Raw genomic sequence first — 20,089 nt, forward strand, 5'->3', positions numbered from 1 at the left:
CACTGCTGTGAAATTAAAAAATAATAAATACTAATTGTAATTAACTATATATGTGTAGTCCTGAAGTAGACATTCAGTTTTTATAAAGCACACAGAAAACATCATCTCACTCCCCAAATCTGACCAAAACACCAGGTGTGTTATGGTAAACCTTGTTACTGTTTTAATGTAATATCAGGCGTAAACTGTGCCTATCAGTCATTTTGGAATTCAGTGTAAAGTGTAGAGATAATTCATCCTCACATTAAGGAGTCAGACAGCTCAGCATACAGACATGTAAACAATTCAATGCTTTTCTTTACAGCAATGCAGGACTCTAAACTTTAGAGTAGTTTTATGTCTTCTGATTAGAGATAAAGATTACACAAGATACACCTGACAGTCATTCCCCTCTCATAGAGACAGATTGTAAGAGGCTGAATCTCAAATCTGCACCTTAACTCTCAGATATCAGATTCACATCCACAGAGCAGCTATAAGGGCTTTATAAGACTTAACAGTTTTTGACAGTAAACTAAAAGTCAAGTAATCACATTCGGCTGCTTAACTTTGTTCAACCTGCAGAAATGATCGTGTTTAATAAGAATATGACAGTGAAGAGGTCCTCTGTCTTAGAAGGTGTAATGTTTGAAACCTGGAAATGGAAAGGAAATAAATGACAACATATTCTCCTGAATTCCACTCTGAATTAGGAGGACAGCAGGGAAGTGTGAGTTTGTTAACATGGTTCTCAGGCCTGAGTTAGCCTGCAGGATTGGGTTTGTAACTTTGAGCTTAAAGTCACTAAGTGTTATCTTTATTAAAGTCTCCTCCTGTGTTAAACCCATTCTTGGGCAAAGTAAGGAAAACCTCAAAATCAGATCAGACTGACTTTGTGAATCCTTCAACAGGAGTTTTAGAGATGTTACAATCACCTTCAATTATTAAACTTCTATTTTAATATCATACCAAGAAGTAATGATGAACCCTTTGTTGTCTTGAATTTGTCTGCTAGAGGACAAAATCAAGTTTTTCCTCCCTGGTACAGACTTCTGTTTTTAAGAAGGTCAGATTAGAGCACTGTCTTTTACCCTAACAAATCCTAGGGCTAAATGTAGCGTTTAATCCCAAATCTACTGTACATTAAAGCCTCTTATTTACAATCTTCAGTGGATGTCATGTTATTCATGTAAGTATCTTAATGTCTTCTGTAAACTTTTATTTCAGAGGTTTTTTCCTCAATTAGTTAAAACAGCTGGAGAGACGGAGGAGATGTGGGAACGAGAGAGTGAGGGATGACATGCACAAATCTGACCATAAGTCAAACCTGAGGACTGTAGAGTGCAGGCTCTACCAACTGAGCTAAACCAGCGCTCCTTTCTTTAACTTTGTATTCCCTGTGATGTCTCATACAGAGCTTTTTGATAAGAAGCGAAGTCCTGACTTGATCAACTATCATCAACATCAGGCTAACCGATCTGCACCATGCAACTTCATAAACACATGCAATAGAAACCGTCTGAAATAACATGCTGCAAAAAGTCTTAAGAACTTTTAAAAGCAGGCTGCAAACACAGAAATAATTCTAATCCAGAAACACATGCTGGAGAAGTGCTTCAGGCCTGTTAGGGCACTCCAGGTAGAGTCAGCTAGTCGACCTAGTCCAGGTCGTATTGCAAATGAGAATTGGTTCTCAATGAACTCACCTGGTTAAATAAAGGTTAAATAAAATAAAAATAAATACTGCTGGCTGTGCATCTTACTGCAAGTCATAGCTAACTTAATTTAACTTAACTTCAAATCAGTAACTTTATCAGAGCTAGCTGCACATCAGAAACCATCTATCTGTTTGTTTTATTTTATTTTGATATCTTATTTTATTCCTTCTTCTATTAATATTTTGACCTTCTTACATACTGTTTATAGGAGCTCTCTCAATAACAGTCACGTGTGGGTTCAGAGAGGCCTGACCCACACAGAGACTCCTCTCTGTTGTCATCTAGCCCTCTGTGGTCTGATATTAACTTCACTTCTTTTACCTTCCTCTCTCTTTCTAAAGTTTTCTGAGTGTACTTCAGTCGTCATATCTGGATTTGCAGCATCTTCCTTGTGAGTTTTCTGTGTTGTTGAATTCTTGGAGTTGCATTGTTTGTGGATCTGCAGCACGTTTACTGTTACTGTAGTCGTTTTGTCGATTTGTATCCTACTTTTTATTTGCTGCTCGTTTCCTCTGTTGCATTTGTTTTGGTCTTTGGCTTGAACTTAACCGCATTGTGACAAATGCATTAACTATAAACAGTCCTAATGGTCACATGGATTAAAGGTGACATATCATGCAAAATTGACTTTTTAATGGTTCTCTACCTGAAATATGTTTCCCTGGCATGTCTACAAACCCCCCGAGAATGAAAAGAATCCATTCTGCCCCTGTTCTGATTTCTCCACCTTTCTGTAAATGTGTGTGAAACGAGCCGTTTCAGACTTCAGTGTTTTTGTTACGTAACAACAATATCCAGTCTGTCACGGAGTCAGAGCTCGGAGCTTGTTCAGCCCATAGACTGTATAAAATAATACTGAATCCCTCCTCCGTTTTTCATTACCTGCACAAATGTGTGCTAACAAGGAGCTTAGGAGGGAGGCATGCTAGTTGTAGGCTGTCTTAATAAACACAAAGGTCGGTTTTACTCCCCACGTCTGCAGATTTGAAGATCTAGTGGATGATTTTTATTTATCATGGATAAGTGCTAGCGCTAGTTAGCATAGCCACATAGCTACATGTTCATAGCTGTAGCTGTAGCTGTGTGCCAAGACACACGTCGACATACTGACAAATAAAACAACAAGAAACACAGAATCTGTGACCAATCCATCAGAAAGGTCCCGCTGCCTTTCTGGTAGAGGTCGGTTTTACTCCCCACGTCTGCAGATTTGAAGATCTAGTGGATGATTTTTATTTGTCATGGATAAGTGCTAGTGCTAGTTAGCATAGCCACATAGCTACATGTTCGTAGCTGTGTACCAAGACACACGTCGACATACTGATAAATAAAACAACAAGAAACACTAAATCTGTGACCAATCCTTCAGAAAGATCCTGCTGCAGGCGCCTCTCCGTCAGGATCAGATTCAGGATCAGATTCAGAGGGTTGAAGTAACGTGATCTCTGAGCAGCCGTGTATATTCAGCCAACATGTAAACATTAGATCAACGTGCTGGAGAGCCGGGGCCACATCCACTTCCTGAGGGGGCGTGGTCAGAGAGAAAACAGAGTGTTCTGAGGAGGACTGAAGAAGAGGGTTTTTCAGGCATGCCAAAATCTGATTTCAAAGTGTTTTTTTGAGCATAAACTTTAAAGACATGTTTTGGGGACCTCTTAGACCAATATATATTGATGAAAAAAGCGTGATATGTCACCTTTAATACTTGGTGCAAAGTAAGTTGAACCATAAAGCAGAACAGGTGTACACACTCACTCACACACCTGTAACCACTCATTAAAGAAGTTGAAATGTATCTGTGTTAATTATCTGTACTCATAGTTTGACGCCTTGGTTGACTCTTTATTTCATCAAGCATCATAAAACACAGTAGATATACGGCCTACTAATTAATATTTTGGCTTCAAATGATATAAAGTAGCAGATCATTACTGTGTATTTAAGCACTGCAGTGTACCATGATCTGTGATGATAATAAGATACAACTTCTCATAGAAATAACAGTGAAACACTATATCCTACACACCAGGGGTTCCCAAACTTTTCAGCCCACGATCCCAAAAGGCAAGGCAAGGCAGCTTTATTTGTATAGCGCATTTCATACACGAGGGCAACTCAATGTGCTTTACATTAAAATATTAAAAGCATTGAAAACATTAAGACAAGCATAAAAGAACACAATTAAAATGACAAATATGATAAAACAGAAAAGAAAAGGAAAATTAGAAATATATTAAAAATTACATTAAAATTTTAATTTAGAGTTAAAATGAGCTAAGATAGGAAGGCAGTGGCAAATAAGAAAGTCTTAGTCTTTGATTTAAAAGAGGTGAGAGTTGGAGCAGACCTGCAGCTTTCAGGGAGTGTGTTCCAGATATGTGGAGCATACTGACTAAACACTGCTTCACCATGTTTCATTCTGACTCTAGGGACTGAAAGCAGACCAGTACCTGATGACCTCAGAGGTCGAGGTGGTTCATAAAGTAGTAGCAGATCAGCAATGTATTTTGGGCCTAAACCATTCAGTGCTTTATAAACCATCAGCAGGATTTTAAAGTCTATTCTCTGACAGACAGGAAGCCAGTGTAGAGATCCAAGAACTGGAGTGATGTGGTCTACTTTTTTGGTCCTTGTTAGGACTCGAGCAGCAGCATTCTGTATGAGCTGCAGGCGTCTGATGGACTTTTTAGGGAGTCCTGTAAAGACCCCGTTACAGTAGTCTAGTCTGCTAAAGATAAATGCATGGACCAGTTTTTCTGCATCCTGCTGAGACATGAGTCCTTTAATCCTTGATATATTCTTAAGGTGATAGCAGGCAGACTTTGTGATTGTCTTAATGTGGCTGCTGAAATTAAGGTCTGAGTCTAAGACTACACCAAGGTTTCTGGCTTGGTTTGAACATTTCATCTGTGCAGCTTGGAGCTGAGCAGTAACCTTTAACCTTTCTTCCTCCAAAAACAATCATTTCAGTTTTTTCTTTGTTTAACTGAAGAAAGTTCTGTCTCGTCCAGTCATTGATTTGTTCAATGCATTTACTCAGTGTTTGTATGGGACTATAATCCCCTGGTGATATGGTGATGTAAATGTGTGTGTCATCTGCATAGCTATGGTATTTTACTTTGTTGTTTCTTATTATCTGACCTAAGGGTCAGATAAAAATATAAGTGCCAAAGACTTGCAACCCCCACTGCCCCCCAGGGATTAAAAGTTCATACTTCATACTTCATTTAGCTGGTCTGTAGAAAATTAGCCTACCTACATGCACATCTGACTTCTTTTATTAATCAACTGTTTACTGACGCTAACCTTAGAAGTCATCTGGCAACAAAGAAAGGCAAAAAACTAATGAAATGTTTTGTTTGCAAGGTCTTACTTCAAATGTAACTACTGCTTTTGTCGCCATTTTGTTCAGTAATAGGTCAAATGTGATATTTTTTAGATAACTTTACAAATAAATGATAATTCTGGAAGACATCTCGCGACCCTCCAGGGGGTCCCGACCCACACTTTGGGAAACCCTGCTATACTCCTTCTTTTAGTTGTCGTGGAAAACTTGAGTCCTCTCACATTTCCTGTTCTGACACAGTTACATGATGTTTAAAGCTCCGTCTTCATCTGAGGATCCTTCTTCCTCCTCCTCAGAGCTTCATAAATCAAATCTGTAATGAATAAGAGTCCCTCGTGTTCTCCATCGTCATCCTGCAGAAAGAAATCAGCATTTCACAGGTCATTTACTGAAGCATACATCGCTTATGTCATCACAGACAGCGTGTGAGTGTGTGTGTGTTATAGCTGCATACGGCTCACACACAAACACACACACACCGACACTCTGAGGCTGTTATAAATCTCATCTCTGTCACAAGAGCATCATAATCTTTTAACAGGCTTCTCCAAACACCAGCGTCATTTCATCACAAGGTTTAATGAACCAGTGAAAAACAATAAATCTGCAAATGACAGCAGATTAACGTGAAGACACACAGGAAATGTGTCTCTCTACCTGTGATGTCATCTTGCATACGGTATAGACTTTACACACTTTTACATCCCTCTATAATGTAAATAAAGAACATTCCTGCGTTTTCATATTCATGATATTAATATTTGAAGTAGATAATTACACCTGAGGGCCTGCACATATCAGGAGAGAGAACAAGTGCAGAATGTTTGTGACTGCCTGAGCTCTTCGGAGATATCTTCTTTATGAAGCCAACGTCAGATGAAGCTCTGCACGTCACCGGTCCCTGACAAGGAGACTTTGGTTCAGATGCATCTTTCTAAATCATGTTTTTTTTTTTACTTTCATTCCTTCAAAAAATATGGCCCATGCATTTATCTTCAGTGGTTAATCACTCAGATGCTGCTGCTGATTCTGACGCTGCAGCCAGAGTCCTCACTGAGACCAAGAGCATAGATCACATCAGTCCAGCTCAGAGGTCTCGACAACGGTTCCCTGTCTGCCAGAGATATTTCAGAACACTGCAGCTGGTTTGTAAAGTATTAAATAATGTATAAATATGAGTGATCTTCAGATAGAGTACGAGCCGTCGAAAAGGCTCAGGTCTGCCGTCTCTCCTCAGAGTCAGATCCAAACATGGTGAAGCAACATTTCGCTCCATATCTGAACAAACTCCAGACATGTCAGGGCCGCTGAAACTCTCACTGCTTTATAACTGAGGCTGAACACCCACCTGTTAACAGCTGATTTTATTAAAAGAAAATTATTAAACTAAGTAATTGAATTTCTTTTTAATTCATTCATGCTGGAAGGATGAAATCAGATTGATATCTGAGGTCATTTCTTCCCTCAGCAGGTCAACAAGCTGCAGGATCTGGAGCTAATGCATGAACACTGAGGACTGATGACTGCACAGTTATCATAATGATAAACAGGAGTTATGTCTTTAAATTACATGCATGCATTCATGTTTGTTTATTATATGTATGGACTGTGTTGGACTTCCATACTCCTAGGGGACAATAATGTTTTTTCCAATCCAGTCAAATCCAGTTCTTAAAGCCTGCACTGTAACTTTAATGTTTTTATTCATAAACTCTCTTGTTCTATTATAACCCTCTGTTTTATCTGCTTTTACTTTACCATCTTTTTATTTTATTTTACTGGATATAATGATTTTTGGATCTCCTCTTCAGATAGCAGATAGTTGTCATCATGTTTTAATATAAAGTTTATAAAGAGTGTGTGTTTGTAGATTCTTACTATATTGTGTTATCTATATCTGGACCATGAGTCTGGGATCATATTTGAGTTATAAGGGGGTCAAATTGAAGAGAAGAGGATGTTTTTATCATACCTTATTGAGCTTGTCGCTCTTGTTTTATATTCTCTGCAAGGGATTTTGTTTAAAGTGGATGCAAACAGACGCCTGTTTGATAACCAAATTTAAAAACAGTGCAGTACCTTTTCCTCTTTTTACTGTTGCACTGTTGTCTTTATGTGTAGAGGTGTTTTTTTTTTTAACTATTTCATAAATACATTTTTATTCTGTACATAAATTTACATTCGTTTCATATATGTCATGTAAAAAGAGTCAAAATAACACATTATATTAGATACACTACTTGTCACATTCATACTCTGTTACCAGAGGATGCTTTAGTGGAGGACCATCAGTGTTAACTAACCTCACCACACACATTCACACACTCAGAACTTTGTCACAGGGTGTGATTTTGGGTTCAGTGTCTTGCCCAAAGACAGTTCAGCATGTAACTGAGGGAGCTGGGATCAAACCCACTCTACCACTGAGCCACAAGCTCTAAATGTAATTTATTAGTCATTTATATGTTGCTTTTTTTATTCTCAATTCTCACCTTGACGAGTTTGAATCCACTTCAGTGTGAGCGATTAGAAAACAAAAAAACAGAGTCGGATTCCTCTCACACAGAAATGCTGATTAAATCTGACCCTCCTTCTGAGCAGCTTGTCTGTTTATTCAGATGCTCTAATTTATGGTGATATAATCTCCAGACACTGCTGCTCTCAGTATCACTCCCCTGAATCACTCGGTCACCCTGCCAGAGATCCGTCTCAGACTCACTCTCGTAGTGTGTTCTGTAGTTTGATATCTGAGTGCTGTCTGACCCCAGGATGACTAACTCTTGTGTTTTTAAGTCCTTAAGGTTTATTCTGAAACTGAAAAATCAACCTGAGCTTTCGTCCTCCACACGTGTGATTTCTTGACGACAGATGCTCGTTTCTTGTTCACCTCAGAGCGATATCTTCTTCGATCAGTGATGTCCTTTTTCATTTCTCTGTAAGTCAACATCATCCCAGCTGAAGACACCCTGCACGGGTTTTCAAGGCTTAAACAAATGTTTGCATTAACATGTCTGGTGTGTGTCTCCTCGGGCTGTCACTCTGTGTGTGTGTCCTGCTCCTCCTGACCTCCCTGCAGCGTGTGTTTAATGACAGGGAGTGTGACACTGACAGGTGGGATGTGTGGAGGTCGACAGGCTGCCTGACACCCAGCGTGTCCCGCTGCCCTCATTAGTAAAACCATGGCGGCTCTGCACGGCTCCCCCGGCAGGAGCTGCTCTGCCTATCCTCGGCCCCCCTCGCCAACCAAAAAGCTGATTGAAGCAGCCAGGTCTTCCTGTTGCTATAGTAATAGGCAACACCGGCTCACCCTTCTTTTAAAAACATGTTTTTGGCATCCCTGTAGCCGTGGGTTTTACGGCCTCCCCCTCTGAGCTCCTCTACGCCCCCATTGTTTACAGTGTTCGTCTCGCTGTTTTTGCAGACGATGCAGTTTTTTATTATGCATGATGCACCTCTTTAGTCGCGCATGAATTTGTAATCATGCCAGGTCGCGGGGATCAGGAAAAGTTGTGGTGATAGTGCAATGCCCGTGCAAGAATTCAACATCAAATCTGTTTTTGCTCTCAGGTTGCTGTCCAAATAACTTTTTATTTAAATCAATGCGAGGGAACTTTCAATGTTTATATTATTTTACACTTCATTTCAGGACAAAAACAAAGAAGAGGCCATGCTTCATACTAAATCAGTGTTTAGTATGCAATGGAACAGCAAATATAAAAAACAAACATGTTCAAATTAGACTCCTTTTCCTGAATGTCCTTATTTTCCTCCACAGTGCTCAAAGATTTGACAATTTCAGTTTATTCTTTAGAGAAATACAGGAAGAAAAGGTCGTAGTTTGAAAGCATGTGACTCTGTCTTATCAAAAATGTCAGATTTAAGAGTAATCACAGCACAAGGGAATCAAAACACTTATTTAAAACAAGAAACACAATTATTTTAGGTTTGAAAAACTCACAGGAGTTCAGCTTTATGTGTTTTATCTGGCTTGATGCTGAAAATTAGAGTTAAATCTAAATATCAGCATGCCCTCGGCTCAATCAAACCCTCCTATATTGTACCCAGTGTGTATATATATTTACTGTGGGGTGGACAGATTTCAGTGTCTGATATTGACAATTTCAGGTCATTCTGCACATAAATACAGGAAGAAAAGGTCATAGTTTGAAAGCATGTGACTCTGTTTTATCAAAAACATCAGATTTAAGAGTAATCACAGCACAATGGAATAAAAACACTAATATAAAATGAGAAACATGATTATTTTAGGTTAAAAAGAAAGCACTGGAGTACAGCTTTATGTGTTTTATCTGGCTCAATGTTGAAATTTACAGGATGAGTTAAATCTAAATATCAGCATGCCCTGGCCTCAATCAAACCCTCCTATACTGTACCCAGTGTGTATATATATTTACTGTGGGGTGGACAGATTTCAGTGTCTGATATTTGACAATTTCAGGTCATTCTGCACATAAATACAGGAAGAAAAGATCATAGTTTGAAAGCATGTGACTCTGTTTTATCAAAAACATCAGATTTAAGAGTAATCACAGCACAAGGGAATAAAAACACTAATATAAAATGAGAGGTTAAAAAGAAAGCACTGGAGTACAGCTTTATGTGTTTTATCTGGCTCAATGTTGAAATTTACAGGATGAGTTAAATCTAAATATCATCATGCCCTCGGCTCAATCAAACCCTCCTATACTGTAACCTGTGTGTGTATATATTTACTGTGGGGTGGACAGATTTCAGTGTCGTGTGCAATAGTGAATTCACAATGAATTCCTGAACTTGCAGCCCGTTTTCTGTACTGCGGCAAAACGATTGCCTGCTTTTTGTGCAGTATTGCCCTCCATCTGTCCGTTTGTACTGTACAAACCATACAGGAGCCCCTCTCCAGCAGAGCATCGTGGGATGGGAAGAGCCTCCTTCAAAGACACAGACGGCCATGCACTCGTCTTACCATGGCACATTGGTATCAGTTACACCATAATTTCATCACCAGCAGCTCCCTGAGAATCCTGCTTACATTAACTTTTTACAGGGATTGGCAGCACTGAGGCAGGGATGCATGGCAGTGCCAGCGCTTGAACCCGTTTAAATTCAGCCTCCTTTTCAATAGTTGCTCCCAACATATTGTTATTTGTTGATGAAGTGTTGTATTTGTAAGAACAAATGGTGTGAATTGTGCAGAATCCCTGCAGTTACAGTGGGATTACATTGGGAGAAAAGGCGAGGGGGATTAAAAAAACAAGAGGATGGGAGACTTCAAAGTGTTAAAGTATGCAGGGCTGCGTTTGAATGACGGCCCGCGTATTGTTTTGATAAGTGTTCCCTGAGGAGAACATGTGAGGGAGGGTGTCACTCTGTGCTCTCATCTCTGAGATACAAAGCCAGGCACCGGGGGAACGTCAAAAACCAGCCGCAATTACAGAGTTCATGCAACAATACAGCAGCAGCAGCACACACACACATCCATACACAAACACACACGCTATGCACAAATTAATTAATTTGCTTTAAACATGAACCTAAATTAACATGTTACACCCTGAGATGAGGATGATAATTCTGGTGCACAGGGAGCGAGGAAGAATAGCAAATGTAGACAATTTAATTCAATCCCCCCGACACACACACACACACACACACACACACACACACACACACACACACAAACCTGCTCTCATCACTGCTCATTGTGATTTTATCAGCCTCTCTCTGCTCATGCTGTGAGACCAAACACATCGTCAGACGCTCGCTACATTTCTCTGTTTGTTTGCAGTGATTCTGAAAATTTAATTAATGTCTCAGTGTTGCTGCATACAAATGCAAATTGCAACAGCAACATAAATAAACATGAATTAATTAACCCATTACTTTGGCCATGAACGGCTCCTACATGATGAAACCATGATTACTGTCTCTTTGAAAATATACAAAATGCAACAGACAAAGTGCGGCACGTCAGAGGAATAATGTGCATGTTAGAATAATTGATGCTAATGTGACATTAGATTGTTTTGTTTTATTTGTGTTACTGCTGTCAATTAATCCAACTTAAATGAATCCTGAGATCTTTACCCACAAAGACTCTCAAATCAGCACATTTTTCTCCATGAAATTTGAATAAAATTGATTTATTATCTCTTTTATCCTTGGATAAAGTGCTCCTGATGATAATGGGATTCTTATTTAACCTATAACAGAGATAATTATGCTCTTAATTAACACTCAGTGTATTGCAGTGGTCTCTAATCTAAGAGTCAAGACCCCCATGATGGATGAGGAGAGTGTAAATAAGAGAAATAAATGCTGCAGCATGAGATAAGGTTTAATGAATGCTCTTTTTTTTTTGCCTTTTCTCATGAAATGCTGCAGTTTTATATCTTCAGGCCTAAAAAAAAAATGGTTCAAATAAAACCGTCTACTACAAGTTAGAAAAAATATCTCTCTTCGATTCAGCTGCTCACAAATCACAGCCGTGCAATCTGTGACGAGGAGTTGCAAGCTGATGCTGCTTTCGGGTCACAAGAAAGTCAAGTGAAATCAATTCTAGGCTTTATAAATTGCCCAAAATCACAAATTTGCCCGGAGAGGTTTTGCAATCTGCACAGAAAAATGACCACTGATTCAAACACAGGGAGAGAGAAAAAAACAGGCTGAGATGGAGGGAACGAGAGGAGGATCTCTGTAAGAGGACGACAGACACGCAGAGAGATGTTGGAAACCAGCGGTGCATCGGACCCAGAACTGAAATCAGATACAGTGCAGTGTTGTTCCTCTGTGACTGATGTGTGTGTGTGTGTTTTTACATTTTCATGGAAGAAATTATAGAAGCATTCAAAGTTTTCTGATACTACACCATACAGAACACGTCAGTGACACATTGGATGAAACCGGAAACTCTAAATATCTGGTCTTGTTTTGGATCTGCACTTCACAGACTCTGTTCGCTGAAGATTTGGATGCTGAGCTTCTTTTAAACAAAATGCTACAAGAAGTTTCCTCTCATTTTTTAACATACAGTTTATTCAAGAATCAACTGATTTAATTTGCCTCTACAAATTCATCTTTATACATATTATACTACATTTTTCTTTCCCTAATTCCCCCCCCCCTACTGATTGAGAAGGTGTTTCTGATTCTGATTATTTTTTCTCCTCATGCACGTCTTTAATTTTCTCGTCTTGGTACAGACTTCAGGAGATATTGTCAAGCTTTCCACCAACCTGTAACCGATGTGATAAAAACTGAAGATGGGAATATCTCCTGGACTCTCTTTGTACACAGATAAATGAAGAAATACAAATAAAGAGAAACAACAAAGTGTCTTTTGAAACCCTTAAAACACTTTCTAAGCTCTGTGATAAAGACCTGATGTTACATGTAGACCCTTTAATGGGTTCTGTATCCTGGAGGAGGACAGGATGTGGGGAGAGGGGCAGTAAGAGGGCGCCAACATTCGCAAGATGGTAACATGCAGGGTCGAATACACACGTCAGGAGGTCAGCTGTTGTTCTTTGTCATGTTTTTTAATATTTTTAGGATTTTTTTTTTTTTGAGAAAATAGATTTAAATTTTTTTTTAAGTAATGTTTTTTTTTTTTTTACCTTTAATAGGACAGCTGAAGAGAGACAGGGAATGTGGGGAGTAGGGTGTGGGGGGAGACCTCTGTAACGAGGACTGCAGCCTCTGTATGTGGGGCTCTTAGACCGCTAGGCCACCAGGGCACGAGAAAATCGGTTTTAAGGAAGATTTTTTAAGTTCTTCTTGAAAGATAACTAGTTAGATTTTTTACAACTTTGAACATCAGGCCCTTAATGTTGGGATCCAAGAGGATACGGAGGACAGATAGGAGTACAAAGAAACATTATCATCAGATATACTCGTGTTTTATGGACCATGATTTATAGATATGAATAATATGAAGGTGGGAAATTTGGACTACTCTTAGTTTTCCTCTGAATGTGCATGATTTATTTATTTAACGTTATACATCATCTTCAACCTTTATTTATACTCCAGAGATCATTAAGGGGAACCCTCATTTACAATGATATCCAGTCAGTTACAGTGACATTTAAAAAACAAACAACAAGGCATCAAGAGTATGAAGGTCATCAAATAGGATAATTAGTGATTTTGAGATAAAAACAATTAAAAGATCAAATGAAATAACACAAATAAAAGGTGTGGGATTGACTATAACGTGCACTAAAATATGAAGGAACTGTTGATTAAAATGATACAGTACATTATACACAGGTAAACCTAGCTAAAACAGTTACAAAGCAGAGTTGAAAGGTTGAAAATCAAGTTTCTGAATTGTGCTTATATCTGTGTTCATGCACACAGATATACAAAGAGCAGTTATTGCATGATAACTCATACATAGGTCTGATTTTGAAGTGATACCCTAACAGAGCAATGATCCCAGAGGATGCAGACTGTCACCTGGAATATTCTGGTTATGTGTACTGGGAGGACAAAGCATGGAATTGTTTTAGCATCATCTAGATACATTTTAAAAAAAGACTTCATTAAATTAGAGACCTCACATGACTGAGCCGTGTCAGTGTTGTTGTTGTTGGTAAGATACTCGAATATACTTCTTGATCGATTCACATTATTTTGGTGTTTTTTTTATCTGCTGTGATTTCTGCCTTTAAAGCAATTTGGCCTCATTATCAGTGTGTGTGTGTTTGTGTGTGTGTGTGTGTGTTTTGCTCGGGATAATTCCTTCTATTTATATCTCAGGCCTGTGCTGCCATGAACACACTCCGTGGTGTTTTCTATTCAGCGAGTGACGTTGGTGTCGTCAGCCTGCAGTGATTGGTCCTCGTGGGTCACGCAGCCTATCCAACACGATAACTCCCCGTGTTTTTAAAATAACCTCATGACGAATGTTGGCACCGAAATGTTGTTTTCAAAAAAATGTTCCACAAATGCAAATGTAGAATCCAGACCTGACCTTTTTTTAAAAAAAAAAAAGATCAGAGCATGAACCTTTCTCGCCGTCTGTCTGCCGAGCATGTCGACAATCACTGTCAGAATCAAAGGCAAAGGGCCCAGACTGTATCCTGCAAGGAACAAAATCATCCTGACCTTCAAAGAGAGGCAAAAACCTCCTGACACAAACCTGAACTGATGATCTCTTTCACTGTACGTGTTTAATAGACTAATAAATGTGGACAGGTGAGGAGGTTTATCAGTGGAGACAGGACGTCCAAAGCTGTCGGAGGACTTTGAAGGTAAACAACATTTGCACGGCGGTTCTTCCTCTGCAGGAATACTGATTGTTTCATTATAAAGCCAGATATTTATTCAATCTAAGCTTTTTAACTCTCTCACACACACACTGAGATGAGTTTACACCCAGAGAAACCCACATTACTAGATTACTGTTGTCTTTCTCAGGGTGTTCCACCGCAGTAACGATGTTGTGGTTTTGTGGGGGAGAAAGCGCACCGAGCCATCCCAGCGATTTCAAGTCATCGTGGTCTCATTACAGCAGGCTGTTGGTAATCCTCTGCCTTTGATGTGGGAGCTGAAGGGAGCTGTGTTTTACTGTAGTTCAAACAATGTTCTCGCTGCTCCCTCAGCACCTCCACCACCAGGAGCCCCGTGGAGGCTGAGGAGCCACAAACCCACGACAACAGAGAGAGAGAGAGAGAAATGTAGAGACTCAGGGAGAGGAGGAGGGGGAGCGGATTCACCGGTTTGTTTTTGCAGCTGAATGCAGGTGACACAGAAACACAGATGAAGGTCTGACGGTAGTGTGGGAGTCATTGTGAGGTTAACCAGGAGGAGATTTGTTCCATGGGGGAGACAACAATAGGCTCAGATGGAGCAATTCAAGTCAACTGAGAATATTTTATTCATGCCCCGAGGGAGGATTCAAGGCAGGCGAGACCACAGAGACCGGAGAACAGAGAGTCATACATACACATGAAGGAGACAAAATATGGAACAACAGCTTTATTACCATACAAAACTCTGATACAAAGTCTGCTTTTATCAGATATTATTACACAGCCATGTTGAGTACTTGATTCTGATTGGTTGAATTCCACATCCTGTCTGTTATTTCAGTTTATTGCATGGCTGTATTAAATACTTGATTCTGATTGGCCAATTACAGCATTCTGAGGTCTGCTATTTCTCTATAGTAGACTGTTGCTGTGGATTTGGCTCTGATAACAGACTGGTGGACTGACTGTAATCATATCAACGTGCTGAGAGAAGTCTGATTTATTTTACTTTGTTTTACGGTGGGGAGAAAAATAAAGAGTGACAAATAGCCACGAAAAAATTGGGAGAGGTTAGGGACACAAAAACTGTAGGCTGCGACAATAGACTGTATCATACATGGACATAGTCTCAGTGACGTCCCCCATTGGTTCAGTTGACCAAACTTCAGGCAAAGACTTGGAGTTGAAGCGGGCCTTTAGCCTCCTCACAAATGGCCCTTTTCCACTACACAGTTCCAGCACTACTCGACTCGACTCTACTCGGTTCGGGTTCCTTTTCCACCAGCCTGAGTACTGACTCACAGTGGGCGAGGTCGTCATAACCATAGACTGTAAATAAAAATGGACAGCGTTGCCTCGCCTCTTCCCGTTGTACGGTTCTGAAGCCAAAAAATCCCTCTCCTGGGCGCAGCCATTGTGCAACCAGAGCCTGTGAAGCCACTGTAATAAGCTCCGCCCTACAGCGTGACGTCACAAGACGTTCTGTGTTCTTTGAAGTTTCACTCCACGGCGGCTGTGAATCAAAGGAAACCCGGAAGTAAAACCCCGTTTTTTTAAACTCTAATAACTAAAGAAAAAGAAACTTTTCAGGAAAAAGAGGCCTTGAACACAAAACAGTGGAATACTAACTACATATCACCACAGCATACTGATGTGAGAAGCATTCGTACCACATGTATTTATTTTTTAAAGTTTGACTGCTCCCCCATTCAAATGAATGGGGGAGATGGATTTTTTTTTACCTATACTGCAGCCAGCCACAAGGGGGCAGACACACTGCTGAAAGCCTCACCACCAGCCACTGGAACCTCTCCCTTGGTCATAACACAGCTGCGCAAAACTGTGACACAAACACAACAATCACAAACAATGGAGGGCATGGAGGCAATGGTGTACTTGCTGCTCGGTCTGTGGCTTTTTGTCGCAGGCCGAGCAGCGACCACTAGACCCAAAAAAGTCTGGACCTCGTCAACGGACCACGGAGAAACTTTGTTTGTGCTGCTGGTCTTAAATCTCATTAATGAATTCTTTGTAAAGCATAAAAAGTCCTCACTTTTGATCAGCTCACAAAACCATGAACAAGCAGCTTATAAGTCCTTTGTGACTACCTTAATTAATCATAATTTGCTATGTAATAAGGTGTTCACTAACCCTTACTAAATGTTAGAATCATAACCTGTACATGTGTTTATAACTGGTTTATTATGACCATAATAGCTCATTTGTAATTGGTGAATCCATCATTTATAAAGTATGAACAAAGAGTTAGTTAACACATTATATAGAGTCATATTCATGAATAATAAAACATTTATAACTGTGTTTGTACATTATATACAAATGAGTATTATTGTATGAACAATGCTTTACAGATGATGAGTTAAGTATTAATTGATGCTTAATTAATACTTAAAAGTGTGTAGTTAATATAAAGTGTTACCTTTTATTCAATTTCTATCAAGTTTGTTCTTCTTAATGCTGCTAAATACCACCTACTGCACTTTTAAGTGAGCAATCGTCTAATAAGTGCGATTATATAATGAGACAAGACTCCTCTACCTCACATCTCATCCTGCAGAACAACTGGCTCACTATTCATCAGCCCATGTTTATTTCTGATTCTGAGCGTTGCTGTTTCAGCATAGAAAGCTCTAACCACAGAGTCTGGAGGTCTAGCTGTAAGCATGTGTATGTCTGTTTACTGGAGAGAAGAAAGAGGTAAAAACTGCAGTTTCTTTGAGCATATCAACCTGTTAGCTTTTTATTATCCAATAAATATACAAGCATTAAAAAAAAGATTACTCATATTCAAAATATGCATAAAAGTAAAATCTAACCTAACACTTTTGCTTTATGTAGAGCATATTTAGAGGCACATCAGAACTTTACAGTGGACAGGTTAGAGTACATAAACAGGGCTTTTATTTTGAAGGGACTTCTTAAAGTTGCATGCAGTCTTGGGATAAATAACCTCTTGCAGTTAGGGATGTAAAAACAGAAAGTGTAAAACATTAACACAGTTTCAAAAACTTACACAGTGATTGTTTTAAATGTTCTTAATGTTGCAATAATAACTCTCGTAGTGTTTCTTTTTGTCGTTGCTCCGCTGGGCTTTCCTCATGGATGCTCATGTCATCATCCAACTCGAACGCACCAATCAGGAGCGAGCAGGAGCAACAATAAACAAGAATTGCAACATGAAATATTACATTGTTTTCCTTGTCGGAAAGTGTTGTCACATTTTCTACACTTGGATGTATCCCGGGGTGATTCTCAAACAAACTCCTCTGACACCTTTCTGTGAGCTGTCCAGATGCATTATGGGAAATTTAATGCAGAATCATTCTTTATTTAAACCATCTGACATAATCAGTTCTTTAGGAATAGTCATCTTAAACATCATTTTGATACAGTGTAATATTTAATTTGTTCAGTGCTTTATTTATGTGGTTGTTCTGTTCTTCTCTATGGATGCTTTGGTTATATGTGCCGTGCATCATTTTAATTATGCTGTTTGACAAAATGAGTTTTGCATCATAAATGACAGAGTGGGAGCACGGATGAAGAGCATTTAGAAATAATACATATGTTTGGAGGACTCTGGTTTTTAATATAAATGCTCATTTGAAGCGATTCTTGTGATTCTTGTGTCTCATTCGCTGTCATTAAAGACTCAGAAAGAAGAGGATTTTTATTTGAATCATATTGAAGTTTTATTCAGAATTGTTTGTCTGCATCCAAAATAGGCACACATTTGCAGCCTTCCTTCAACAAGTGGAGAGACGATCCACAGCCAGCTTTAAATCTGATATTCTTCAGCTTGAATCTCTTCATTCCTTGGATCTTTTTTCGAGTATAACTTGTGAATATGAATCCTGTGGATCCAAGGTGCCTGGAGGATTGACCTCTGGTGACTCCTTGAAGCAGGCTGGCTGTAGTGATCCAGAGTGAAACATCTTTGTGCTTTGTCCTTTGTGTCCCCTGTCGAGTTATGAAAAAGATGTGCAGTTGTTGCAGAAGCTCTGTGCACCTTCTTGTCTTAGCTGTAAAATCTGATTTTTGGCCGGCATTATTTCACATAACTGGTGGTTGATCAGATATGCTATAGGAAGTTATGGACAGGAATATGTCGTTTTATTCTAGTGTAGGACGGCAGCTGATTACAGGAGAGCACTTCTCTCTTAGTCAGTTTTGAGTGCATGCTTCACTGATGTGACATAAACATGAAATTATGAAAAAAAAACTGTGCCTTTAAAAGCAATACTTTGGTTGATGGTTAGCTTTGGCATCACATTAACAAAAGGGTTAGCATCACTATCTTGGCATTTTCAAATAACCTCTCTATCCTCATTGACAACTCCTTCGTCTCCCCCTCCCCCCATTAAGAGTCTGGGTGTCATCTTCAACAGCACACTGTCATTCCAGTCCCACATCACTAATGTCACTCGGTCAGCATACTTCCATATCCGTAACATCTCTCGCCTGCATCCGTCTCTGTCTCCCCCAACAGTACATCCATTCTGGTTCACACCCTGGTCACCTCCCACCTAGACTACTGCAACTCCCTTCTTTTTGGTTTACCAGACAAATCCATCCATAAACTTCAACTGGTTCAAAACTCAACTGCCCAAATCATCACCAGAACCCCCTCCAGCAGCCACATCACACTTGTCCTGCAGCAACTCCACTGGCTTCCCATCAAATACTGCATCATTTTTAAAGGTGACATATGCTTTTTTCATCAATATATATTGGTCTAAGAGGTCCCCAAAACATGTCTTTAAAGTTTATGCTCAAAAAAACACTTTGAAATCAGATTTTGGTCTGCCTGAAAAGCCCTCTTCTTCAGTCCTCCTCAGAACACTCTGTTTTCTCTCTGACCACGCCCCCTCAGGAAGTGGGTGTGCCTCGGCTGTCCAGCACGTTGATCTAATGTTTACATGTTGGCTGAATATACACGGCTGCTCACAGATAGCGTTACTTCAACCCTCTGAATCTGATCCAGAATCTGATCCTGATGGAGAGGCACCTGCAGCAGGACCTTTCTGAACCATTGATCACAGATTTAGTGTTTCTTGTTGTTTTATTTGTCAGTATGTCGACGTGTGTCTTGGTACACAGCTACGAGCATGTAGCTATGTGGCTATGCTAACTAGCGCTAGCACTTAGCCATGATAAATAAAAATCATCCACTAGATCTACAAATCTGCAGGCCTGGGGAGTAAAACCGACCTCTGCCAGAAAGGCAGCAGGACCTTTCTGAAGGATTGGTCACAGATTTAGTGTTTCTTGTTGTTTTATTTGTCAGTATGTCGACGTGTGTCTTGGTACACAGCTACAGCTACAGTTATGAACATGTAGCTATGTGGCTATGCTAATTAGCGCTAGCACTTATCCATGACAAATAAAAATCATCCACTAGATCTTCAAATCTGCAGACGTGTGGAGTAAAACCGACCTCTGCCAGAAAGGCAGCAGGACCTTTTCTGAAGGATTGGTCACAGATTCTGTGTTTCTTGTTGTTTTATTTGTCAGTATGTTGACGTATGTCTTGCTACACAGCTACAGCTACGACTTGTAGCTATGCTAACTAGCGCTAGCACTTGATACCATGATAAATAAAAATCATCCACTAGATCTTCAAATCTGCAGACGTGGGGAGTAAAACCGACCTTTGTGTTTATTAAGACAGCCTAGAACTAGCATGCCTCCCTCCTAAGCTCCTTGTTAGCACACATTTGTGCAGGTAATAAAAAACGGAGGAGGGATTCAGTATTATTTTATACAGT

General features: G+C 39.7%; 1 long non-coding RNA gene across 1 annotated transcript in view; it reads left to right on the top strand.

Annotated features, from left to right (window-relative positions):
- Window positions 1-12,357, top strand: part of LOC117825407 — a 35,714-nt gene extending 23,357 nt beyond the window's left edge. The window contains exon 3 of the long non-coding RNA XR_004633842.1: window positions 12,246-12,357. This is a non-coding gene — a long non-coding RNA (uncharacterized LOC117825407). The remainder of the gene's footprint in view (window positions 1-12,245) is intronic.
- Window positions 12,358-20,089: the final 7,732 nt, after the last annotated feature.

This window comes from Notolabrus celidotus, chromosome 14 (genome assembly GCF_009762535.1).
Source record: "Notolabrus celidotus isolate fNotCel1 chromosome 14, fNotCel1.pri, whole genome shotgun sequence".
Lineage (NCBI taxonomy): Eukaryota > Metazoa > Chordata > Actinopteri > Labriformes > Labridae > Notolabrus > Notolabrus celidotus.